We start from the raw sequence: 27,654 nt of genomic DNA on the forward strand, positions 1-27,654 counted from the left end.
CAAACCTGGAGCCAGGTATTGAGGTGATCGCTGGAAGATCAGAGAAGCAGAACAAGCCACAGCTACCTCAGCTGATCCTGTTTCCTCAGACTGGAAGTCTCTGAGTCCTCATATCCGAATGGATCTCTGCTGAACTGCTGCTCGAAAGCCTGAATGCTTAACCAGCCAAATGCTTCTACTTTCTGGTCTTCACGCCTTATATATCCTTCTACTTTCTGCTGTCACTCCCTGGGATTAAAGGCGTGTGTCACCATGCCTGGCTATTTCTAATGTGGCCTTGAACTCAGAGATCCAGAGGTATTTCTGTCTCTGAAATGCTAGAATTAAAAGCGTGTGCTACCACTGCCTATCCTCATGTTTAATATTGTGGCCATCTTGTTCTCTGACCCCAGATAAGTTTATTAGCCTGCACAATATTTTGGGAAACACAATACCACATTTCTCCTGTTTTTGTCTAAAATTAAAAAAGCTTATAACTAATACAAGAAAAATCATATCCTATAAGTATATACACTATACACAGTCAAGATTACATTAATGATGTCTAGTCCATTAACATTTGACAGATTCAGGTGAAAAACTCCATTATATATCACAATGTCCAGTCCAGGAACATTTGATAAACTCAGACAAAAAAATTTCATTACTTATCCTGTTTAAAACTAGTTCTTTTAAAAAAGTAGATTCAAAAATTGACCTTTTTATCTTATCATATTCATATTCTCTTCTTCCTTTTCATAATAGATTCAATAATCTGCCTTTTGTGGGGGTGTTGAATTATATCAGTAGGCTGGTATCAGCTTATGACCCTCCTCATTTCATCTGTGTTTCAGTAAAGTGACTATTACACCACAGACATTATGAAAACAATTAATGAGCGATAAGGCTTGAACAAATACTTTTATGAACTTGAGGATGAAAAGCTGGTTGGGATGAAAAGTGGACAGGTTTTTGTGTAGACATGAGCTTGGGTATGGACAGAACCTGCAGCATACTGTCCACTGCCAAGGGAGCTCTCTGGTCTTCTGCAAATATGGTGGTTCTGACCATAGTTGGCTGGAGGATCTTCTCCCTAGAGCAATGACTTCATGACCACAGATTTCCATACAGCAGACACGAGATTTAGGAACCCTTTCCAGCAGTCTCTCCCTGTGCAGAACAATTACCTTTATTGACAGCTCTCTTTGGTGGTAATACATGGAATACAATGTGTCAGCCAACCTTCATAGCTCTTTGATGTTATCTATATCTACATCTATGTGTGTGTCTGTGTCTACATCTGTATCTATATCTATATCTATGTCTATATCTGTATCTATATCTATGTCTATATCTGTATCTACATCTGCATCTGTATCTAATCTGCATCTGTATCTACATCTGTATCTGTATCTATGTCTATATCTGTATCTACACCTATATCTATATCTGTATCTACATCTACATCTATATCTGTATCTACATCTGCATCTGTATCTAATCTGCATCTGTATCTACATCTGTATCTGTATCTATGTCTATATCTGTATCTACACCTATATCTATATCTGTATCTACATCTACATCTATATCTATATCTGTATCTACATCTATATCTATATCTGTATCTACATCTATATCTATATCTGTATCTACATCTATATCTATATCTGTATCTACATCTATATCTATATCTGTATCTACATCTATATCTATATCTGTATCTACATCTGTATCTACATCTGCATCTACACCCTACCAAGAGCAAACGTGAAGTTAAAGCAGCAGATTCACTCAGTGTTGAGTTCCTCTCCCTGCTCATTTCGTTCCTGCCTCCTTTCTTCACTCTGCCTTCCTAACTAAGAGTTATAGTATTTAAAAGATGCATACCCCTGTTGCTGCTTTATGTGAACTGATTGTGCCCAAAGACCCTTCCACACTCCTTGACTTTTCTATACTCCTTTCCCATCGTGGTCGTCAGTTTTCCATTACTGTAACAAATGTCTTGGCCAATTAATGTAGGAAGAGCAAACGTCTATTTTGGTCCCCAATTTTAGAGGTTTCAGCCCTCAGCCAGTTGCCCTGTTAGTTCTGAGTCTGCGGCAAGACAGTTCATTTTGGTGGAAGTACGTGACAGAGGAAGCCTGTTAGCTTGCAACCAAGAGCAAGAGGAGAGAGAGGAACAGACCAGGGTGCTACAGTCTCCTTTGAGGGCTTACCCTGAAACTTCCCACCAGACCCTGACCTTGGGCCTTCTGAAGGTTTCACCAGTTCCCCCAGCATCATGCTAGAGACCAAGTCACACGTGTCTTTCAGATCCAAACCACAGCATCTGCTCTATTTTCCTCTCCCATGCCTCCCATCCCCACATTCTGCATTTTACCCCTGCTTCTCGGACCAAGTAGCCTCTTCTTACTTATGGTTCCATCTCTCTCCTCATAGCGGCTGTCACTTCTATTTTACCTACGGCTGTAGACACATTTACGTTTATTGCATGCACTTGGAGGAACGTCAAAAGAGCCTGCGTAAGAAAATGTAGTCAGAGGCCCGGGGAGATGGCTTAGTGGGTAGAGTACTTGTTGTTCAAGCGAGAGGACCTGGTGCACATTTGTAACCCAGGAGTGGGAGCCAGATGAGAAGATCACTAAAGCACATTGGCCAGCCACTCTATCTGAATCAACCAGCTCCAGTTCAGTGAGAGACACTGTCTCAAAAAACCAAGTGGCGAGTGACTGAGGAAGACAAGCAGAGTCAACCTCTGGCTTCCACACACATGTGCATACATGTGCACCTTACCCATGAGTACACACACACACACACACACACACACACATACACACACACACACACACAACTGTGGACACATCTGCACACACTGTGGTATGTGTTCAACCAAAGCTCTTGACTTTAAGTGGAAACTGATTATAAAGGAAATAAGCCCAAGGTGTGACTATCTATTTTGGAAAATTGGTGGTCCTGGCACTTGTGGCCACAGTTGAGAACTGAACAATTCTTTGGCAGCCCCCACTACCTTCTCCAGAGCTTTCCTTTTCTGTGTGCTGTGAGCTGTGTACTTGTCACATGCCACCCACAGCCCTGTTAGCAGGAGCAAGTGTTTCTGAACGTCAACACAACTGGGTCAAATGGCACCTAGAGCTAGGATGTGGTGTTCTGAAGCCATTTGTATCTTATTTTCTCTGACTCATAGTTTTTAGTGTTTTAGGTCACCACTGCTGAACCCAGCATCTAACATCAGGAGTGATGGGTTACTGTCAACTCTTAGCCAAGTTTTTGTGTGTTGTGTTGTGTTGTGTTGTGTTGTGTTGTGTTGTGTGTGTGTGTGTGTGTTATGACTTCTGGTAAGTTGCAGTCATTAAGATTCATTGCTAGAAAAGGAACAAATACTGTTGTCTTACTATGTTCACCGTATATTGAGTTGCAAATAGAAAATCACTTTAAGATCCATACTCTTCTATCCAGTGAAGAGCAGTCTTCATTAAAACCCTGCCGTGCTTTAGTCTTTGGTTTGGCTGGGCATAGAGTCCACAGAAGTGACCTTGCTGGCATCATGCATTGCCACCAGCTGCTTTGGCTCAGTGCCATCAAGCTCTTGTTTCTGGTTCTGGTAGTCCCAGAAGTGGGACAGTGGCCACTGTTATGGAGCTCAGCTGGTATCACCAGTGTATATTAAAGACATCTTGTGGGAAGTGAGACCCCAGAAACACCAGTGTGCTCCCTGGGCAGGGTGCAGAGGTACTGGTCTTACCTGCTGGCTGTCTGGGGTTGCTGACTAGCAGCTTGCAGTTATAGGTTGCCCTACCAAGTGAATTTTTAATCCATGGCAAACAGAAGATGGGGGGGGGAGTGTGATCCAGAAATTTACCCTTTTCTAAGAAACATTAGATTCACACATCTTTTTAGAATATGTCTTGACATGCCAAGTGTTCAAAAGTGTGTTTTTTGTAGGTCATGGCTAACTCAGCCATGACCCTCTTAATGGTTCTTTCTCTTCTTTATTTCCTTGAAATTATTCAGGGAATAATTTCCCTGTTCCACTCTAACACAGCATTAGCATGGGATCTTCGGTCCTAAGTTCTGCTATCTTAGGGCAAGACATAATTTTGAACATTTTACTAGACTATAAGCTCCTGGAGTGCAGAGAATGTGCCCTGTTTACCCCCCTGTTTAGAACATCTATATCTTTATTTCATCTTTGCTGGATATAATGTCCAATTGGCCAACAGAGGATGCTTAGCCAAGGGGACCAGAATCTCTCCCTTAAGCTTGGCTTTGATGTTCATGCCATGCACAGTCTGTCACCCAAATGTTACCCCGCAGCCTGCAGGGTCTTGGCAAGTGTTGGGAAACTTGTTTTTGGAGATGCCTCATGAACTGAGGCTCTAAGAAATGAGCACACAGGCTTTAGATGACCCCAGAGAAGCAGACATTGAAAGTGTGAGGTCATCTGTGGCCCTGGTCTCACAATGTGGCCCTGAGTCAAAGCTCTGACGGACTTCAACTGTCTTGGAAGGAAGGAGGCTGCTGCCTGTCAGTTAGGGGTGGAGACAGCTCTGGGAGTCAGGCTGAGAGGGCACAGCTGGCTGAGCGGGTCTGCCGAGCCAACCAGGAGACAGCAGGCAGCCCCTTCACTTCCCAGCCCCCTCCTTTTGTTGGACGTTGCTGCGTTCATTCTTTCATTCCCTGCTACAGTATTCCTCCTACTTTTCATTCTGTCTTCGTTACAAATTTGCTAGCTCAAAATATGACCTCTTTTACACTTAATAAATTCTTAGCTCAGTGACATTAAGAAAAAAAAAGAATGAAGTTAATAAAGAGGATTAGAGAGGAAACCAGAGTGTGTCTATAATGAAAGTAATGTGCTGCTGCTCAAAGACCCTGGAAAAGATCAAATAATGGAAGCTGCCACTGGGGGCTGCCCTCTCCTGGCAGGATTTTCTATGACAGAGCTTTGGTGGGCTACAACTGGGGCGGGGTAGGACAAAAACCTGAATTTAAAAGGTACTGCTGGGGGCAAAGGGATTGACAGCTCAGTTTGTGAAGTCCTTGTCTTGCGAGCGTCACAACCAGGGTTCGATTCCCAGAACCTGTGGAAGATGCAGGGCATGTGGTGTAAGCTTGCAATCTCAGTATGGGAAGGCCGTGTCAGGCGGATCTCTGGGGCTTGGTGGCCAGCTAGCCTAACCTAATGGGTGACCTCAGGACAATGACAACTGTCTCACAAAACACGGTGAATGGTGCCTGAGGAATGATACCTGAAGTTGTTGTCTGGTCTCTGTGCTCAGGAGGCACACATGTATGTGTATACCTGCATGCCTGCAAACACACACACACACACACACACACACACACACACACACACACTACTTCTGCTCTTTGTTATGAAACTTGAACACTTGGCTTCTTACTTTCTTCTCAGTCCTGCTGGCGTTTGAGGCTCGATAACTCACTCTTTGGCATGGACAGCTTTACTGTGCATTGTTTACAGAGCAGCACCCCTGACTTCTGCCTATTAGAAGTCAGTAGCACCCCTGCTTCTGGTGCCACATCCAAGAATGTTCTCCAGATGTTGTCAAACGTCCTACCCCTGGGTAAAGTCCTTATTAGATGGGGACTGTGGGACAGGGTGTGCCCAGGGGAGCCGCAGTGTCCCATCGGTCTGTTAATGCTTTGAATGAAACTCGGAAGGTAAAGGTGATGGTCACCCCCATAAACGGCAAGGTGCGCTACAGCAGCGGGTCCATAGGACAGCTTTGCTGACCTTCACGAACAGTCTGCAGCTACATTTCCAACCACACCAAGAGAATAACACAGTGGGAGTGAGATCTGGGAAACGACCCTTCCCTGCCCTCTGGATCATGATACATATGTGAGTAGCAGTGTAAACTGATTTATGACCCGATCACTAGTTGTCCACATACATCAAATAAAATTTGAGACTTGAAGCCACAAGCTGCCACGATCATTTCCCTGCCCCTGCTCCTAAGAGACAGCCATCTAGAACTCAGCCTCTCCGCTGCTTTTTAAACAATAGCCCTCTGTCATTTCCAGAAAATGTTTTAAATTAGTATAAAACTTGGCTAAATTTAGCTTTTATAGAAGAAAGAATAAAACATAATTAACTGTTTAAAGAAGCAAACAGAAACCACATGAAGGAATGAGATTTGCTGGCGAGAAATCTAACAGTAGTGCTTGGTAGCTAACCCATCTCCTGCGCAACAGATGTTCTCACATTTAAATGGAAGCAGGACCAGCATTCCTGTGGAAGGCATTTGTGCTAAAACGCTGCTAAGTGTGCAGAGGTGAGCTGTCCAGGTGTGGTGTTAGGATGCTCTAGTGGCCCAGAGAGGGAACTGACCGAACACTTGACTGTTCAAAACAACAACAATCATCTCAATGTAGCAAGATATACTGACCCAGTGAATGCTTTGAGGGTGCGTGAAACTTGCAAATGTTTGACAGGTGGGTAAGAGAGTCAGTGTTGGACTCTAAGGCTCTCTGATTTTTACCAGAGCGCGTAATACCTTCAGAAATCTTGTATACATACTTGTCAGCTTAGAAGAGCCCTCCCCCATCCAGACTATTTATGGTATTTTACTGGGGAAGAGGGGAGAGGTAAATTTGATTTAAAGACTGAAATGGATTCTCTGTTTTTTTCTTGTTGAAGAAAATTCCTGCCTAGAGCAGAGACAAAGGATCCTATTGTGTCCTGACCTAGGCGTGCCTCGTCTGAGACAGAGGCCTCGCCTGAGGCATGCTGCATCACACACACATGGATCCAATCTTTGTCACCTAATAAAGACTCATTGAATCAAAGGCCAGGTTATCATTTATTCTGGGGCCTGACTAAGGTACCGTTCTTTCTTTCATGCAGTCTTTTCTTAGGACTGAAACAATTAGGCTTATTGTTGTTATTGTTGTTACTGTAATCTTTTAAAAACACAGATGGACCTGGTAATGCGCCGGTGTCACATGGTGGCTGCAGGCCAAAGAATGAAGTACAATAATCCATTGTTGCAATGGAATTCTCTGTGGGCCATGGGCCTGGGGATGTCTCTGAAATCATGGCAACAACTTAATCCATTCATTTCTCTTTCATTCTTCAGTTTCCATATTTCAGCACCCTGGGCACACCTCAGGAGCACCTCTCTGGTCACTTTAGACTTGAGATCAACCTATCTAGACAGTGAAGGCACACTTCTCTTCAGTTTGACAGACCTGGAAGAATGGGCTCTGTGCAGATTCCTTTTTTTTAATGTCATGCTGGAACATTAGGTGACAAAAGGCCTATTAAGAAACAAAAAGGAAAAACATGCTCTACACCTGGATGCAGGGAGAGAAAAGGTCCTTCTAACTCAGGCACCCCACTTTCTACCCTTTTCCTACTTTTCCATAAAATGCTAGGTGAGGATTTACTTCCGTCCCTTCCCCAGAATTGCGCTCTGTTTGGCCGTGGACTTTTTTTTTTTTTTTTTTTTTTTTAACTAAGGTCCCCATGTCTCAGAGAAACGAGGGGTTAGACTCAGCACCTCTTCCACATGCCTTTCCCAAGCATCTCATATCTGCAGACATGAGCTCTCAGCCTGCAGGCAGACTGCATGGCAGATATGCGTAACCCTGTATGGCCTGGGACATTCATTTTCCAACGTCTACCTTCTGATGAGTAGGATCAATTAATAAACCATGATTTAGAGACGATACTCAGAGTGCAAAGCTCATCACACTACGATGAAGAAACCTAGTATGTGACTTTATTATGAAATAGTCTCACATCAGCTGTGTTTCTAAGGACAATAAACTCTGGTCTCTTTTTCATCTCTATCAAAACAGAAAGTCGGCAAATCCTCTCTCAGAACTTAATATTTATCTCAACTCCTCCTGTTTCTAATTTAGGGCTAAATTAGTTCTCATTAGAAGGAAAAGTTGGGATCAGTTTTTTCTCTCTTAAGCTTGAGTTCTCTTAGCCTGCCTGCCATCTCGCTCAGGCTCCAGTGAGAGCAGTTTTGTTTATATCTCTCCTTAATTTTCCCTCTGCTGAGCATTTGCTCCCCTTTTCTTTGATTCTTGGAAATGAATGTTTTCCTATAAGCGGGCATCCTTCTGACCCACCAAATACCACATCTGTCAAAATGCTGAACAGATGTTGTTTAAAAATAAGGGTGGAAACTTAGCCCTTCATTAAAATCTCCAAAGCAAAAGCTACCCTCTTTCCTCTCAACACATTTTTTTTTTTTTTTTGGTGTGCACACTCGATATTAGCATTTAATAATAGCATCTCACCATGTCTTTGCCCACAGAGTGCCAAAAGGAGAAACCTTCCGGTGATAACCTTTAATGAGACAGGCAGTCAAGCACCTCGGGAAGCAGGACGCTGGTTGTGTTGCTTATCTGGCAAAAGCCCCGATGGGTCCAAAGAAGCCTTACATTCCCCTTACTGACTAGAGTCATTCTAAGTTCTTTTTTCTAGATTCAGTTCCTGTGAGAACACATTCTATTCTTTAAATGCCATCTTCATGAAAGTTTTACAGATGAACTTTATAAGTAAATCAGGAGATTAATTCATGGCCGTTTGATGCTTTAGATAGATAAGTAAATGGAGACTTGACCTAGTGAGGGAACCCTAATAGATCACATGGTGGGGTTTCCATAAGGTCATTATCCCTGTAATAATAGGGAAATAATAATAGAATAGAAACAGAATAGAATAATCAAATAGAAATAATAACAGAACAAATAATTAAATGAGATAACTTATCATTTAGCTGGGTTCAGTGGGTATACTTCCTTGCTTTCAGAGCTGTGTAGATGAGCAATTGATGGCCAAATATTATTCTCCTGCCATAGACAGAGCATCAATTTGCTTCTGAATTGTTCATCAAAGGTTTTATCTACAGCTGAATTGGGCTTTGAATTCCTCCTATTGGTAAAGATTATCATGCCTGCTGTGACACACGTAGCAAGAATACCCCTTTCATAGCAGGAAATGCACAAAACACGGTGAACCCCACCAAACTAAAGTACAGTTGCCATGTTGGGGCAGGAGAGACATGGAAGGCTCCTGTCTCTATCCTAAGCCAACTGCATCTGGGCCCGGGTTCAGCCTTGTGCAGCAAAGAGTTCAGTCTCTATCCTAAGCACCTAAACCAACTGCATCTGGGCCCCAGAGTTCAGCCTTGTGCAGCAAAGAGTTCAGTCTCTATCCTAAGCACCTAAACCAACTGCATCTGGGCCCCAGAGTTCAGCCTTGTGCAGCAAAGAGTTCAGTCTCTATCCTAAGCACCTAAACCAACTGCATCTGGGCCCAGGTTCAGCCTTGTGCAGCAAAGAGTTCATCTTTGTAGCAAAGGCACCATGGACTCTCTTGGCCATAAGAGGATTGGCTGAGGGGCTTAGCATTTGCTTGAAAGAGGATCTGAATGCATCTGCAAAGACATAACATTTCGGAGCACCAGGATGCTAGACAAGAAACAAATTCTACATGGCTGTTTTGGAAAACTCAGAAACATTTTAAGTTCTATGATCTTTGGATCACTTTGTTTCCAGGTTTTACTTTTATTTTTTAAAAAAGTCTTCTTCCCAGAGAAGTGCTTTCAGATTAGCTCAGTAATTGTGTAACTTAACCAAGCCATGCCTCTCTCTCTAATATTTGTTTTTATTTTGCGTTAAAGGGAAATCAGCAGCAATGAGGAGAACAAACCATTCAACCTTATTAAGTTTTATGGATTCTTTACAGTGTTAAAAAATAGTGTTAGCTTCTTCAGGCATATGGTTAACGCCAATTGTTTCTACTTTGCATGTCCAGGGAATGGGCAGTTGAGTTGTGGAAAGATGCCCAAAGGTGGCTATTGAGAACCTTGTGGAATGGGAGCTGTCAATAGAATGTAGAAGCAACAATGATTTATGAGGCAAATTAATAATGGCAGCTTCTACATAAGTACCAGCCCAGAATTCTTGGATCATCAGTAAAGGATTGCTTGTGGTCTACCAAGTGGCAAGCATTCATTAGCTCTTTAGTGTCCCAGTTAAATGTGTTTCACATTCGTCATCAAAATCTAGAATTTCTCAAGCAAAGTCATAAACACAGAGAAGGGTAAGTGGTGCAAAGGGGAATAATTATCCTTGTGATTTTAAAAGTCAGTTTTCTTTGATAGGACAGTGTCCATATTCTTGTGTGTGCAAGGACAATACATACGTGCATATGGTAACCTTAAGACATAGATTATGAAGAGTTTGTATTGAATGCTTGAATATATCTGTAAGTCGTAATCACAGTCAGGGGGCATATACGAGGCCTTTTGTTCTGGGAGTAGGAAGCTTGCAGGCTTTTCAGGGGTCTCACTGTGAGTTACCCCACTGAGCCTTGAACAGTTCTGCTTCTACAAAGGGGGGGGGTGGAAGGTCTACCTGGTAGACCCCGGTTTTCATAAGGAGGCAGGGTGGTTTTGGGGAGCTTTAAAGAGTGATAATTAGTAGATGTCTCTTCCACTGGACTCAGAACCCTTTAATTTGTGTTTCTGGTTTTTCCAAGAGAGATTTGCCCTTTTCAACTTAAAATTAAATAAATTCAGTCCAGTTTGCCTCCATAGGAGTGATGACCTGATACTATTAAAACGTCAGCACAGAGAACTGGAAATGCCTGATCTGCCCACCACATGAGGATTATGGGCACCACTGAACCAGAGACAGGAATGGCTCTTCTTCAAGTCCCTGCCTTGTGATGTCTGGCTAGAGAGTCGTATTTTTCTAGCCTCAGTTATGTGACCAGGGTAGCAACAAGCAAAGTTTTCTTCCAAAAAGGCTTCACCCAGAGTCAGGACACTTGCTACGTTCAGCCACCCTGTTGTCCGGCAGTTGCTGCAGTTTCTTTGTCCCCAGAGGGTCCCAGACAAGAATGGCAAAGGCTCATGGGAGAGCGAGGCCATGAGTTGTTGGTCGGAATCAATCTGGTGCCAAAGGAAGAGAACCAAGCTGGGGTCAGAGTCTATTCAGGTGTGTCCCAGCATATCTTGGTGTGACAAGACATGGTGATCTACAAGCTCATACTAGAGAAGCAAACAATCAGGGCTGGGGGTGCCGCTCAGTGGGTAGAGTGATGGATGAACCCATATAAGAGGTTCTGTGCTTTATCTGCACCATTTCCTCAACCAGAAGTGGGGGGCCCTATAATCCTTGTGCTTGTTAGAGGTAAGAGGAACAGAGGCCAACCTCTACTACATAGCATATTCAAGGATAGCCTGAGATACATGAGATCCTCTTTCAACACACACACACACACACACACACACACACACACACACACACACACACAAACAAAAAAAAAACAAAAACAAAACAAAACAAAACAAAAACCCCAACAAAATAAAACAAAAAACTAAACTAAACCCTAAACCCAAAAGAATGCCTTATAATGTTTTAAGCAAATTTATAGTTTTGTGGTAAGCCACATTCAGAGCCATCCTGGGCTACATGTAGCTTCCTGTCATAGGTTGGACACTCTTGATACTATCTATTCCTCCTGGCTCTGGGGCTTGGGGCCATTTTCTCTTTGCTCCTGAGTTACCACACCTACCTTCTATCTCCACCCACCACATCTGTCTTCATGTAGCCATCCTGAAGCCGTGTAAGGACATCTTTGAATTGGGTCATCTAACAGCCTCCTGTTATCATTCAGTGTGCTATGTACTTCATTTTTATGCCTCTGTCTTCTCCCTTTTTCTAAGGTAAGAGATTTGAGTGAAAATGAACAGTTCAAATGAAGGGTGAGGCTGCCCTTGGTAAGTGCCCATGGAAGGAGAGTCCTACTGTTGAAGATCACATCGAAGACACCAGTCTGAAGTGAGACATTCCCTTCCTCCCAAAGCTTCAGCTCCTCTGCCCCTACAGCACCTTTTTAGAGTGCACCCCCAACACAATACAGAGCTAAGACTCTCCACCTCCTCTTCTCGAAGGGTTAATGGTGGCTCCTAAACATGGGTCTGACTGTGGGGCACAAAGCCCTGCACAGAGATCTTCCTCAGTTCCCAGTGTTACCTGCCAGCCAGGCTTTCAAACTTTTTGCTTTCTCCCAAAAAACTCTTACCAAAGAGCTCTCCTGAGTGCCAGCCCTCTGCTCAGCAGGACACGTTTGGTTCTGAAGATGAATGTGTGGAATCTAATTTCTTAATAGTATGCAAGGCTAAAAATAGTTTGATGGTTTGATGTTTAGCTATAGATGATGAGTCCTTTTCTTTCTATTTTTTTTTTAAGTCTAGAGGATTGTTTAATGAGAGACACATGCAGCAAGTCACAGCATGCAAAGTTTCTTCATCTCAGCAATGCAGAAAATTCCTTAGACGGTTGGTTTCCTTTTGGAGGGCATTCTGGACCGTGCAAACTATGGCATGAGTTCCCAAGGAGGGGAGGAGGGGGAGGGGAGGAGGGGAGGAGGAGGTGGCCATGGAGGAAGCAGCAGCTACTTTTACAAGCTAGAAGAGCCTCTCCTGCCACCTCCATCTAATCCAGGAGAGAATGAGTGAGATTCAAATGCTGGAGATATTCCGGGAATGGGATGCTTAGAAATCATTCCCCAAGGCCCCTGCCCTGCTTGGGGTGAACTTCTGTATTTATAGGAAGAAAATGTGAGAACAGACACCAGCAAACATTCGGTTGTTAGCTCAAATCTTCATTATTTATATTCAAGTTTCTAAGGCATCACTCTGGTCTTGCGCTAATAAGCTCACACACAAGTAATCTATACATTTATCCACCCATTGATGACTCAGTTGTCTGGTAAGACTGTGCACATGAAGTTGTACAAATATATTCACTTAACTGGTCCTCAATGCAGGTTTCATAGTCACTTGAAAATCAGTCTGCAGCTGCTTCAGGAAGCGCACACCTTCCTCCACTCTGCTCCAAGTTTAGGTCCAGGTGTCCATTATTGCTAAGAGCTAGTCTGGATTGGGCTTAATTGACAGCTCCATTAGCCTGATGAACACAAACGGCATCAAATGCCAGCATCGGACACAAATTGACGATGAGTGCTCCTTTGCATCCACAGGGGAGGGCAAACTGGGATTTTTAAGACAGAGTAGTGCGGACAATTAGGAGGATTAATGGACTCTCCAGTGTCAAGATGGCAGCCGCCGCCTTCTGATGCCCAAGTCTGTGTGCATTCCATAGCAAGTCCCACCGGCTTCAGAGCCAGGGTCCTGTATTCAGCAATGGCACAGCCTGCATGTGAGCTGTAGCCTCGCGTCAGGCTGAAGTAAGTCTGGTCCCCTGCCTCCCATAGCAGACATCCCCAGTGAGTGTAAAGCCAGAAGTTCCATGGAGTCATTAGCAAACCTCCCTGCAGGCCTACCGAGTGGCCTGAGACTCATCCTGGCTTTTCTGTATATGTCCCTCTGCCTGTATCAGCACGCTGTGTATCTCCAAGGAACTGGAATATATGGAAAGCATAAATGGAAAAGGTCCATGGGGGACAATCAATCATGCCACCAACATCCATTTCTATAGAAGACAACCACAAATGTTTTAGTGAATATAAACTAAATCTCACCCTGCCCTGCTCTACTTTTCTCAGTTTATGACCATGATTTTTTTTTTTTTTCACACTGTGTGGAAAAATACAAAGAAGTGCCCAGGAACTAAAAACAGAAGTGGATCTGTTTTAAGGAGTATTTCCCCCTTGATTTCTTTGCTGTATTTAGCAGATGTTGCCTACCCAGATGTACCCCAGCCAGCCGCCAACAAGAACCACACCGTGGACCTGAGCTCTGTTCCAGCACATGGGAACTGAAGCCAGAATTCTTAAAGCTTAAAAAAGAAAGAAAGAGAGAAAGAAACATCTTTACAATCTGCTTGGCATAGTACATCACATGAATTTCCAGTTGTTACCCCCAAGAAAGACAGGGTGCGCGCGGGGGGGGGGGCACATCTAACTCATCACAAGCCATTTTATTTAAAACAAGAGAGAGACATTACAGAAAGGCTGTGGTCTTGGTATTGGCTCAAGGAGACTAGATGGCTGTCCACATTGCTTATGTCAACATTTACCACCCCGTGAAGATCAGGGGTTTACAAGGGTGTAGCTTTGGGACTTCGGAACCTGCTCTACTGTGCCTAAGTAAAAGTTATGTGGCAAACGGGTCTTATAAAGCCAGGAACCTTACCAAATTCATTGTATAAATGTGACTGGACTACAAATTCTTCACTTTGTAGTCACTTGGCAGTGACGGGGTGGTAGGAGCTCTGAGAGAAATGTGCCTAAGTGAAGCATTCACTGGACACCACCTTTGTCTTTCCTCAAAGATTTTCTTCCTCTTTTGTGTGTTAACAATGAAGGAAAGAATAGAGGGAATAATTTCACATGCTTGTGTGTGTGTGTGTGTGTGTGTGTGTGAGTGTACAAGGGCATTTGGGTGTGTATGAGTCAGAGGTTGACATCGGCTCTCCCCCTCAGTCTCTCTCCACCTTTTTCTTTTGAGATAGGGTCTCTCCTTGAACCTAGAGCTTAGCAATTCAGTTAGACCTCCAGAGATCTGAGTGCCTGTATCTTTCCTGCTAAGATTACAGACAATGCTCACTATCAGGCCTGTGTGTATGTGGGTGCCGGGATCTGAACTCAGGTCCTCATGCTTGCACGGCAAGCACTGTAATGACTGAGCCATCTTCCCGGTCCTGCGACTTTCTTATTCTTTGTGCTTTCCACCGTTACTGAACGATCATGTAAAACGATGCTGAACTATGTAAGAATCAGAGCAAGCTGGATTTAGGTCATATGATCCTCTGAGAAGCAGGTAGAGAGGACATGCACTGTTTCCAACTGGCTAACATCTGTGTGCCTTAGTGTGCCAGCACAGGAAGTCTGTGGCTAGATACTGTATTACTTTATCAGTCTACTAGGAATGCGTCTTCTAACACACAGATTATGGCAGGCCTGGCGCTCACATTCCAAATGAAATCTACAGGGTCAGGGACATGGTTCTGTGGTAGAGTGCTTGCCTAGCACATGCAGAATCCCTGGTTCAATTCCCAGTCCTGGAAAAATGAAAACTTCTGGTGGGATAAGAAGCTGTCTTCTCCTTCCAGGTATGAAGGCATGTGAATGGCAGAGCTGGTGACAGCTACATGGATGTGTCTGGAGTTCACACCACATCAAAACCATCTAGTGATGAATGGTGGGGGGGGGGAAATGAAGTAAAGGGAATTATTTCATTTTCCTTTTTACCAGTTACCAGTGAGCAGTTAAAAACAAACGTGCAACTCTAATATATTCTTTGGGTGGTATTTAGTAATCGACTATGAAGTATTATTACTTCAAAATACTGCACTTGGAAAAAGCGTCAACTACCTAACCTCCAGAACTCCATAGCTTGGTTACACAGCTCACCTCAGTGAGTTACTTCCCTTGGTGATGGGGACTGACTGCAGTCTGAGCACATTTCGGCTACCCAGGGTCATGAAAGAGTACTGTATCAAATGTCCCCAGCCATGGGAAAGGCTGACATCCTAAGCATACTTCCTACTGATGTCTTTGCATATTATCAAAAGTGGAATTATAGTTATATCAGGACTGTTTTTAATCTTTTTGCCCCTCTACTCTTTTCTAAGTTATCTTCTGACACTCTAAGTTGATGGGTAATGCTAAGTCATTTTGTTGAATACAGATGTGTCAGTAGGGATGTTGTCAAGACAGGTAATTTGCCAAGAAGTATTTGTTGAGTACCCTCTGCATCTCAGGAGTGGGGTAGCAGATCTTTGCCAATTATTCATGGCTTCTGAATAGAATATGATCATATGTAAAGTTTCAGATGGACGAGAATGTTCCAACTACATAAAATACAGTCAAAGACATCCTGGAATTCTTCTTGTCAGTAATGAAACAATCCCACCACCTCCCAGACTTATGCCAATGTGCTCAGGTTGCTACCCAGTTATGGAAACCGCCTTATCGGCTCTGCTATCTGCTTCCTTTAAGAGCATGTTTTCTCCTTTCGTGTCTCTTTGCCGCACAGCCTTACCACAGCGCCCCCACCTTCCACCACGAAATTCTCACTCCTCAGCCCCAGGACCCGCCTCTCCTCCCACTGCTCTCCTGAAATGTCTTTCTCAAATGTCACCGCTGTCAACTGTTTCTGAGTCAATTCTTCCCATCCAGACATCCCTGCAACAGTCTTGGTGCCTACTCCTGGTCTTGGTTCATCCTTCATGTGGCTGAACCTGAGGTTTCACCCTGACTGAGGATGCTTTCCATCTCTGCTCTTTCCTCTAGAGAAGACAATCTTCATAATGTTTGTTTGTTCATTTAATCATTCGCTTCATGCAACCATTTGCAGTAGATCTTGGGTATTACTTGGGCTTCTGTTACTGTATCTATGAAGTGATGGTCAGTGATCTTCCTCCACACCTGGCTGGTCCTTGGGGTCCAGCCCACCGTCTCCCTTTGTTAGCTGAACACTCATTTCTTGATCCTGTTTGGCCATCAAGAAACCCTCAAGGCCAGTCGTTCTCAACCTTCCTAACACTGCAACCCTTTAATACAGTTCCTCATGTTGTGATGACCCCCCCCAATTGCTTTTTGTTGTTATTTCATAACTATAATTTTTCTACTGCTATGAATCTGTAAACACCTGATTTTAGGATGGCTTTAGGTGACCCCTATGAAAGGGTCACTCAACCCCCAAAGAGGTCACAATCCATGGGTTGAAAACTGCTGCTCAAAGGGACTAAAAAGGGTTTAAGAAGGACAGTGGAGCACATTCTGAGGGAATGAGGGAGGACATTGGTGGTAAAAATGCCCCTAGATCGCTGTGTGAATGAAATTGTCAAATGATGATGTTGATGACGGAAATAAAGTAAGTTCCAGACCCCCTTTCCTTGGCAGCTTCTGCACCTTGGCCATGGCCTTGGCTCTGGCCCCTCTTGTTCCTTTCAGGGAGTTTACTGGTTCTGTTCCTTCTGTCCCTCATCATCACCTGGGCAACTTTGGCTTTGTCCACCACCTCCTCCCTTTAGCCAACGAGTAATCACCTCTGTCACTGGCTCCCTATAACTGTCCTCCCTTCACATGCTCCAAGTTCACCAGGCTAAACTTTCTGGAAAAAAAAAATGATATCACTGTGACATTTCTTCCTTTCCCAATAGTACACTGTATTCTGACAGCCAACCTCATGTCTTAAGCTTTTCTTCTGCCTTTCCGAAGACATATAACCACAGTCCTTTGGGCCCCACGGCTGTGGCGGTGGAGTTCAGATCACATGTCCCATTTCCCTCTCTGCTCTCTGTCTGAGTGGGGCATCTTCCTTCACCCTCCTCGGCCCTGGTCCCGCCTTCAATTCCCAGTTCTGTCACCAGACTTCCTTCCTCTTTTCATGTTTGTTTGGAAAATTACAGTCTTTGCTTTTTCTTCCCCTTAGCCCGACTGGTGCATTACAGATAAAAGAGATGAGTGGCATCTCCTATCGGCACAGTGACACATGGTTGACAACCCATCTGAGGAAGTGGTTCAGTGGCTTCTGAGAGGGGAGCTTTGTTTTCCACAGCTCTGCAAGCTGAGTGCTTCAGAGCTCCTGAGTCAGGGGGACAGCTGGTGTTGCTCAGGCAGAGGTGGCATTGCGGGGGGGGGGGGGGGGGGATCTGCGCCATGACCATTGTTGTCCTTAGACTCTGCTGCTCATCACAGAGGCTCTGATGAGTGACAGGACTGTACAGGTGGGGCTCTGCCATCTCAACTTCCTACTTTGGCACTCAACATCCTTCCTACCCTGTGCTCCTTAGGTCTCAGTAACCTCTCACCTTGGCCAAGTTAGCACATCCTTTAAAGACAGCCCCTTTGACTCATTTCTTTCCTGTCTGACCATCTGTGACACCATGTCTGTGCCGTACATGGCTGCTAACATCCTCCATTGTTTTATATATGTCATCTCACTGAATGCCTGGCCAGAAGCTTCATTCTGTGTTAGCATTTGACATTACCAGACTGTGGCCCTTTTGCTCATCCAAGTAAGTTCTGTGTGAGCTCTTTAACAAATAACTAAGTAAATACAGAAAAAAGATGGTTCAGATTCCTTTGGCTATTATTTCTCTTAGAAATGTTGACATCGCTATAAATGTGCATTTTTAAAATCAAGTATCTGTTTACCAATGTACTTCACAAATTTATGCCCTTCTGAAATTCGTTTTGTGATTTGTTTTATTCTTGTGTGTATGAGTGTTTGCTTGCACATTTTTCTGGTGCCCATGGAGTTCAGAAGAGGATGCCAGACCCCCTTAAAACTGGAGTCACAGGTGGTTGTGAGCCACCGTGTGGGTGCTGGGAACTGAACCTGGGTCCTCTGCAAGAGCAACAAGTGCTCTTAAGTGCTGAGTCATCTCTCCAGCCCCAAATTCATGTCACTTTGTAGGGCTTCTAGATAGGGTGTCTTTGAAAGACGCACACACACTTGCATGCTCACATTCATGGTAGAACAATCACAAATGTTATCTGGGTAAGTGTGAGTCTCTGAGAAACTTCATTCCTGAGAGCAGAGTCCCCATCACTACAAGAGAGTCTCTATTTTTAAAAACGTGCTATATGTGCATATATACACGTATATATCAGCTTATAAAACACACACACACACACACACACACACACACACACACACACACACACACATAATTTTGGTGCCTCCCCCCACCCTGCGTTCATTGAATGTGCCCCACATAGAATACAAACTCCAGCAGGGCCAGTAATACACACTGACTTTCTTTCTCAGAGTCTATATTCTCTTCCCCGCATCCCTTGCTGCTCACAAACGTGCCCTTCCTGGTTCCAGTCTTCCCTGGATGCTGCCTTCAAGGTCTGTATAGAAGTTTCCAAGAACAAGGTCCTCTACTGAGACACCGGTAAGCCTTTGAGGCGCTATAAGGAACCGTGCATAGGGAACTGAGCCGGGATCTGAGCACGCACGACCTCAGGTCCAAGTGGGGCCCACCTGTAGTTCCCGGATGTCCTCACAGCGTTTCCCACGGATCCTTTGCAGGTTCTGCCCTCAGCCTCAGCTCCCTCCTAGGTCAGGACTAAGAAGCCATCCTTCTCTTTCCCGTTTGGTTTCACTTTGGAAATGAAGGTTGGTATGTTAGAATGGAGACACTTTATGCCTATACACATGTATTCAACAATAGCCACAGAGATGAGAGAGAGCAGACGGGGGTGGGGTGGGGGGTGGGGGAGGTGGGGCACAGTTGGATTCCATAGGCCTGGGCCTGAGATCTACCTTCTCAGCTCTACCCCAAGTGAGACTGTGATTTTGTTCACCCCGGGTTCTCCTCTCCAGGCCACAAAGGGAGTCTGAGAAGGCTCCCACTGGTTTGGTACAGGTTCTAAGTGAAGAATTTCTCAGAAGTACCTATATAGTACTTAAATGACTCGGGGCCCTGACTTGAGGCAAAGAGAGGGGCAGCCGGAACCAGCTAGCTGATCAGAGCTTTCTTAATTTGGGAGGGACTGACTAGTAGACAAGGCTGGGCAGCTGGAGAGACTGACACAGAGCAGACTGTTAACAGCCAGGCTCAAAGATGCTGAGGTACGAGGAGGAAGAGAGATGGCCTGGGCTGGAGACATTGATGAGTGATGCTTTGCCTTGTTCTCACAAAAGAGCAGGTGTATGAGGGCTCAGGCCCTGAAGGAGGAGCGGGCTAAGGGACACTCAAAGGTTCTTGTTAAACAACCAACATGGGTGCGGCAGTTGGTTTAAATATCCCCAGCAGTCCCTTTGGGGGGTGGGGAGTTTCACTAAGATTATTAAACCACTAATCCCTGCCTTGTTGACGAAGTAGCTCCAAGTGCTGAACTGTGAAGTGACCTTTTAATGAAGTAAGTGTAATCATTAAAAAAAGAAAGAGAAACATAAATTTCCCATCCTAAGGAGAGGGAAGTAACTTTTAGTGGTGGGAAAATATTCCACGTGGTTAGGTTAAACACTGAGGCTGGGGACTGGTTTGGGTAACGTTTTGAAAATGTCATCATGACTCTAGGTGGCCACTTGCTTGGTATAGTAAAGGCCCAGGAAGGTGACCCCCTCCCCCTCAGCTCTGGAGATGCCTCCACTATGGCATGGTCACCCCAATGAGGAAAGCCAGCATAGCCATGTGCCAGGCCTCCTCCCCGCCCCCGCCCCACATTTAGCCCACTAGCACTAACTATTTTTCGTCATAGCTCTCTTGGCAAGCAAAGAGCTATGCCCTGAGGGCACAGAGATGACTAATGCCCCAGGCTCCTCTTGCAGGTCTCTCCTCCAGACCTAGTGAGGTGAGGTGTCCCTCTTATACAGGTGACAGCAACCGTGGCATCTTGTACTTGGAACTGCAGAGTCACCGTTGAACTGACATCATGGGATCATTGGATCTGATACTATTATGGGACCTTAAAGGTCTTTTGGTAAACCAAATTAAATGATTGTGATAGGTCCTTATAAACTGCCCAGAGCTAAACAAACATGGTTATTATGTGTCTAGGCCTCTCAGCTTACACAGCAGGCAGAGTAATACAAAATTAAAAGATTCCTCCAGGTCTTACAGCTGTGTGTTCCAAAGATTGTTTAATACTCATAATCCATATTTCAATTTTTTTGTCTAGTATGCATAACTAGCATTTTATATTTCAAAAGGTATGATAAATAATAGATACAAATTATGAACCTGTATCAAGGAAATACTAGAAAGTGATTTTGTTTTGCATATCTAAGAAATATTTAACAAGAAGAGGATGTAAACGAAAAAGATTTCAATTCTTTATAAGGAAGTACTTAAGTGGCAATTAATTATGCATCTAAGTATGGGATGGTTTAGTGGCATTTCAGAGAATATCTGTCATAGGCAGTAGTCCCCCAAAGTCCTGCACCGCAGTCTCCAGTGTCTGCCTCAGAGCCAGCTTCTGGCATGGCCCAGAGATGACATTGAAGTCCTAGAGAGTCCCCAAGAAGGAAATTCAAGTTTTGAGTCTCAGTCTGTTGGCATTACCAAAGATCACAGTGCCGATGATGCTCTGCTCCTGAGAGGATATCATGGGGCTCTTTAATTAGGAAAGACATGAGAAGCAATTTGTTGACAGCCCTTGGAAGCCAGGTGGCAAGGTATGGGCTTATATGGTAATGCCTGAAGGGGTGTTCTGCATCTTTTTGCCGACGGGGATGGTTCCCAGAGGGGCCCAGATGTTCTGAAGCCTTGCTGTTGGACTCCCAAAGCAGTGAGAGGAAGAAGGTCAGTGATGGGGGAATGTCTTTCTGTATGCTATAAAAATATGTTGCTCTGATTGGTTGATAAATAAAGCTGTTTGGCCAATGGTGAGGCAGAAGAGGTCTAGGCGGGACATTCTAACTAGAGAGGAGGAAGGAGAAAGGAGAACAGAGGAGACACTGCCAGCTGCCACCATGAGAAGCAAGATATAAAGATACCAGTAAGCCATGAGCCATGTGGCAAAGTATGGATTTATAGAAATGGGTTAATTTAAGATGTAAGAGCTAGCTAGCAAGATGCCTGAGCCAGTAGGCCATACAGTTTGTAATTAATATAAGCCTCTGTGTGTTCATTTGGGTCTGAGAGGCTGTGGGACCGTGAGGCCTCAGGAATGCGAGACTGGAGCCAGGCAGGCACAGGAAAAATTTCAGCTACAGGACAGCATGCTATCAAAGTTGCCCTGTTGCTTATATTTGATAGCAGAATAGAATTTCGTCTTTCTGACACACTGTGCTTCAGTGAATAGGAAGACTCTTAAATAAATAGTTTAGACTTGGCCTGACACCATGCAGGGTCCCTGGGATATCAACTTGGGGTCACTTGGTACTTACACCTCTCTCTCTATCCATCATCTATCCATCTATCTATCTATCTATCTATCTATCTATCTATCTATCTATCTATCTATCTATCTATCTATCTACCTGTCAGTCTGTGATAGGATCTTACAATGTGGTCCCAACTGGCCTGGTAGTTGTGATGTAGATCAACTTAGCCTGAAACTCACAGAGATCTACCTGTTTTTACCTCTGAGTGCTGGGGTTAAAGGTTGTGCCACCATGCCCAGCATGCTTCTTAGTCATACACAGTGATGGCTGGTATGGATTGGAGAGCCAGTTCACACTATTTGAAGGGGTGGATTCATTTCATTGTTAGTTTGCAATTGCTTTATGAATTCTACAGTTCTCTTGATTAATTATCTCATTAAACCATATTAGTTAAGTGAAAAATAATGTCCTCATTTTAGACAAAATGAAACTGAGTTTACTATGTCCAAAGGACCTTGGCTGACCTTCTCCTGTCTGAGAAGTTCCTGTTTTTTGAACACCAGGGTCTGGCAGTTGGCAGGTCTTGGACACACACTTGGTCACTGCCTACCTTCCTCATCAATTACTTTCTCAACATGGAGGCTGTGACTGGTTAACTGGCTCTTAGCTATGCATCTCTCTACCAAATAGTGCATGCTCTTCCCTCTCTAGTCTATACCTTGTTCTTACCAAGTCACAAGGTACTTGTCTCTAGCACTCTGGAAAGTCTGGAAGGTACAAAGCCTTGGCTGAAGGTGTGGTTGAATGGGTGACTCTGGTGGTTGATTGGGTGACTCTGGTGATTGACTGGGTGACTTGTGGTTGAATGGGTGACTTATGGTTGAATGGGTGACTCTGGTGGTTGAATGGGTGACTCAGGTAGTTGAATGGATGACTTAGGTGGTTAAATGGGTGACTTGTGGTTAAATGGGTGACTTGGGTGGTTGATTGGGTGAATTGTGGTTGAATGGGTGACTTGGGTAATTGAATGGGTGACTTGTGGTTGAATGGGTGACTTGGGTGATGAGGCTGTTCATGAGGTATTTAAAAATGACATCCTACAGCTTTATTATGCTGTTCGACTTAATTTCATTCAATCCATTGAATTTGAGGCATGGCTGTTTTATATGAATTCTGTCTGGTATCCAATGTCCAGTATTTTCCCTTCTTTCTTAAAAACGGTATGAGTTTCCTATCTTTCCTTGTCGCCAGGAGGTCATGTTATGGATGGTGCTTTCAGGGGACGTCCTTTCCCCTTCTGCCTGGCTACACAGATATGATGTCTGGAGCTCCAGCAGCCATCTTGGCCCATGGAAGATCCTTGTGAATAGAAGTGTTAGGATGATACAAATGGAAGGCAGAAGGTGCCTAGGCCCCTGGTGGCATGCTAGGACACTAACCTTGTGTTCCCTCATGCTACCCTGTGAAATAAATACAATTTGATCTCATTTAGCTGTTCTTTCCTTCTGGGGTCTGAGTGCACCTTCTAACCACTGAAGCAGGAAAGCCGAACAAAACCCATGAGTGGATCTCTAGGGACGGCAAACACAGCTCACTAGTGTGGGTCAGAATATGATTTGATCTAATGGAAACATAATCTGAGTGGGAAACATTCCAGAAAAAAACTAAAGTTAATCTTGAGGAAGTGCTCAGGTAGAGACAGGAAGGGGAAGAGGAAAACCTGCTAGGAAAAGCCTGGATACCAGGAAGTTAAGCATTAGCAGCTGAGGACTTGCAGTAGTGAATAGCACTGGTGTGCAGAGATGACCCTCTTGGGGTTTTCAGCAAGTACCAACCCCCAGGCATGGACTTTGCTCTGTATGTCCTGATCTGGAACACACTGCAAGTTACCATGGGTCATTTGGTATACTGTCTGTCAGCATCCTCAAGTCCCTCATTCTAAACATATCACTTAAGTGGTGAAATTTTAAGCTGTAGAAAGCATTGTTTTCCTTTATGAGTTTGGCCATAACTGAGTTGAGATGGCTGTTTATCGGATTCAGTTTCCTAGGTTAAAAAGCTTTCTTTGGTCCAGGTAGGAGAAGTGGTGGTGGGGTTTTCTGTCTGTGGAACTCTTCTGGGTTACAGTCTAGGAGGAGGCATTCGCCATTGGTACATTAGAGCAGTGGTTCTCAACCTTTCTGATGCTGGGACCCCTTAACACAGTTCCTCATGTTGTGGTGAACCCCCAACCATAAAATTATTTCATTGCTACTTCATCACTGTAATTTTGCTCTTGTTACAGATCACAATATAAATGACTGATAGGCAGGATATCTGATATGTGACCTCCGTGAAAAGGTCATTCAACCCCCAAAGGGGTCAGGACCCAGAAGTTGAAAATTGATGCATTATAGGGACCATACTCGAACCAGCTCTTAATGCAGGTGGTAGAAGGGCGGGAAGCAGAAGGGATGAGCTGAAAGAAGAGGCCCCGCCCCCAAGGCTGATGAAACCATGTCCAAGATGAGCCCAGGCCCTGGCTCCTTCCAAGCTGAGACTCATAAGTGTCCTATGTGGTCATCCAGCCCCATTTCCCCACTGTGGTGACACTAGCTCTTGCATTTCAGATGCCACAGCTGCAAAATGGACAAAAGCAGCTTAGGACTTCTAGTCACTGCTTTAGTGGTTCTTGTAGAAGGTGTGCCCTCAAAGTGTGGGTCTCTGTATGAGAGAGAAACAGGTGTCAGCTGGATAACATCACTCAAACATGGGGATTGCTATGGGGCAGGTGGCATTAAATACTGATACTGATGGTACACTGGCAAGCAAAACATCTGTCCAGTGACAGGTGTGCCTCTGTATGAGGGAAATATAGTTTTACCCCTTTGACAGGGTAATGGTTTTGGAAATGTGGCTGCCTGCACAGACTGCTTGGATCAGAAACAACTCCTGGACTGCTAAGTTCTGTTAAGTGTATAGCACTGGGTGTCCAGCTAGGAGACCCTGAACACAAGTATTTATGAAATGGGCATGGGGACACATGTCTGTATTAATGAATGAATAAATGGGTAATTGATTGTGTGGGAGTGTGTTTCCATGTGTGCCTGTGCGCGCGTGCGTGCGTGCGTGCGTGTGTGTGTGTGTGTGTGTGTGTGTGTGTGTGTGTGTGTGTGTGTGCATGTGCACATGTATACATGAGGACTAGAGGTCAACCCCAGGAGTCATTACTTCCAAATTGTCCATCTTATTTTCTGAGACAAGGTCTCTTTATGGCCTGGAGCTCTCTAGTTAGCTAGGCTAGTTGGCCACTGAGTCCCAGAGATCTGTCTGTGTCTGCCTCCACAGCTCTGGGCTTGCAAGCAGGCACTACACAATCAGCTTTGTATGTAGGTGCTGGCCCTCAAACTCAGGTCCTAATGCTTGCATGACAGGCATTTTAGTGATGGGATTATTTCCTCATCTACAACTCTGTGTTCTTAAGCAAGCTCTGCAGGTGACCCTCATACTCACAAAGGTTTCTGAGAGACCAATTCTAAAGGGGCAACGAGAGTTGTACGAGATGTTATGAATGGAGTGTCAGGGTTCATGACATAAATGGGAGAAATTATTTTTGTCTCCTGAAGACACAGTGATGTAGACATTAGTTTACTCAGAAAAATTGGGCAAGTGCATGCAAGTGGAAGAGAGGGTCATCTTCGTTCTCTTTAGACCTCAGCGGAGGCCAGAGAGAAGCCACACTGGTCACAGCCTGCTTCAGCTCCAGTGGAAGGTTGAGGTCCATTGTGGTGATGTCTTGTGTAGTTAGTGACAAAGTGACCTGAGGACAGATGAAGGAGAAGGTCCCTTTCCCAGCAGCAAAATCCCTCGAGACGGCCAGGTTGCAGGAAGGAAGGGGAATTTTCATGCCAGGATGGAACCTTGTTAATGAAGACGTGAAGGTGTGGCTGGAGGCAGGCATGGCACCGGGAGCTCGGCTGAAAAATTATCGACAGCTATATTGCTTATTCCTGTAGCGGTTAGGAAATGAAATGCCTCGATCCCACCAAGTCATTGCATTAAGTCACTACAGGGGACATTCAGCTGCTTTTCTGGGAAAGACAAGCAGTCAACTGTACTCCAACCAGGTTAACTGTCAGGAGGAGTTTGGCTCAAATTTCTCTTAGTTCAGCTAACATACTTCCTCCCTCCTGCAGATGTAAGCAGAAGTCTACATAAATAAATAAATAAATAAATAAGGGCGACTAGCAGTCAGAATAAAACAGCATGTTTGTAATGTGGGGCCCATGCTTCCAGGACAAAATCAGCAAAATTCATAATTGTTTTGTTGAGGAGGGAGGTTAGAGGGTGGGATGTGGGTTGGAGCGGTGTTAAGCCCTAAAATAAGCCACAATCATGGGGATGAGCCAGCTCTTCAAAGGCCCAGGCAGGCAGCTGTGTGCTCCCTTTTCCTCTGCAGGAAGAAGGTCAAGTACTTCATTCTACGATGAGCAGATGGGCAACCACACTCAGGATGATAACAATTAGTAGGAGTTAAAAAAAAATCTATGGAGATTCTCATTTGAAGAATTAGCAGGAGGAAAGTATGGCCCCAAAGGTTGGGAACAAAAGTAACAGAAAAACTATTAGTTGGTGTTAGAATTGTTCTTGTAATGTCTCAAGTTTTGAGGGTCTTTCCAGAGCCTCCTGTGAATCTGTACATGCAGAAAGACAGCCACAGAGCAGGCAGCTACTGTGCCATCCCTGTCTACATAGTGTTAAATTTTTGTCCAGTCTTTTTGGCCGTCAAATTTCACAGCAAGTGTTGTGGAGACGTTGTGACATCTCAGTCACAGTGTTGTGAATCTTTTCCTCTTGGGTGAAGACAATTGACCTCTTCCCTCACTGACTGTGGACCCTGAGCACAGTGGGTTTCAGTTGCTGGAAGTTAGTCTTTGCTCTCCTCCACCTCCCCTCCCCTAGTCTCCTGCACACAGTGCTATGCAGGGTATATTATGGGGTCTATTATGGCACCATATATCTCAGTCCTCAAAGTTTACAAAATGACTTCCACTTGTGAAGGAATCTTGCTCTTTTCCCCTCAGCCTTGAATTTGCCCACCAGGCTTGCTGTGAAGAAGGAAGTTAAAAATAAACTATTTCCATGTGGCTGGACCCTGGGATCCGGAGCACAGACTCTACCGCCAGGACACTCGTCATATTGTTCTTGTTGGAAGGCTGGTACTTTAGGAAAGGAGTTAACTGGATCCCAGGGAAAGGTGACAGGAGACAGAGCTGCCTCCCAGCCTCTGAGCTTGCTGTCACGATGCCTGTCCTGACCTGTGGCCTGCGTTGTCTCACCTCAGTCCCTCACGGTGTGCAGATGGGAGAGAAGCGCTGACCTAGCCAGGGCAGGTGTTACGAGTGTTTGGTAATGTTCCCTGACTGCTTTGAAGATGAAAAGCATTATGGGGCACTAAGTACAATAATTATCAGTATAAAACCTCACATAACCCCTTGGAAAACTCAGGACAAACAGGCAGGAAATATAAATGCTTGTGACAGGGGGCCAGGAGCCAAGGTGGCTTGTGAAATGTGAGGACACAGTGTCATCACTGGGGAGAGCCCAAGGGTTTGTGGGACTTTGGAAAGTAAAGGCATCCTTGAGCTGAAGGAAGGAAACTGTAGAGGAGGAGGAGGCTTCTTTGGAGACCTGTTCTTTTCTTTTTTTTTTCTTTTTCTTTCTTTCTTTCTTTCTTTCTTTCTTTCTTTCTTTCTTTCTTTCTTTCTTTCTTTCTTTCTTCTTCTTCTTCTTCTTCTTCTTCTTCTTCTTCTTCTTCTTCTTCTTCTTCTTCTTCTTCTTCTTCTTTTTTTTTCAAGGCAGGGTTTCTCTGTGTATCCCTGACTGACCTGGAACTCACTCTGTAGACCAGGCTGCCCTCAAACTCAGA

This window comes from Onychomys torridus, chromosome 12 (assembly GCF_903995425.1).
Source record: "Onychomys torridus chromosome 12, mOncTor1.1, whole genome shotgun sequence".
NCBI classification, from domain to species: domain Eukaryota; kingdom Metazoa; phylum Chordata; class Mammalia; order Rodentia; family Cricetidae; genus Onychomys; species Onychomys torridus.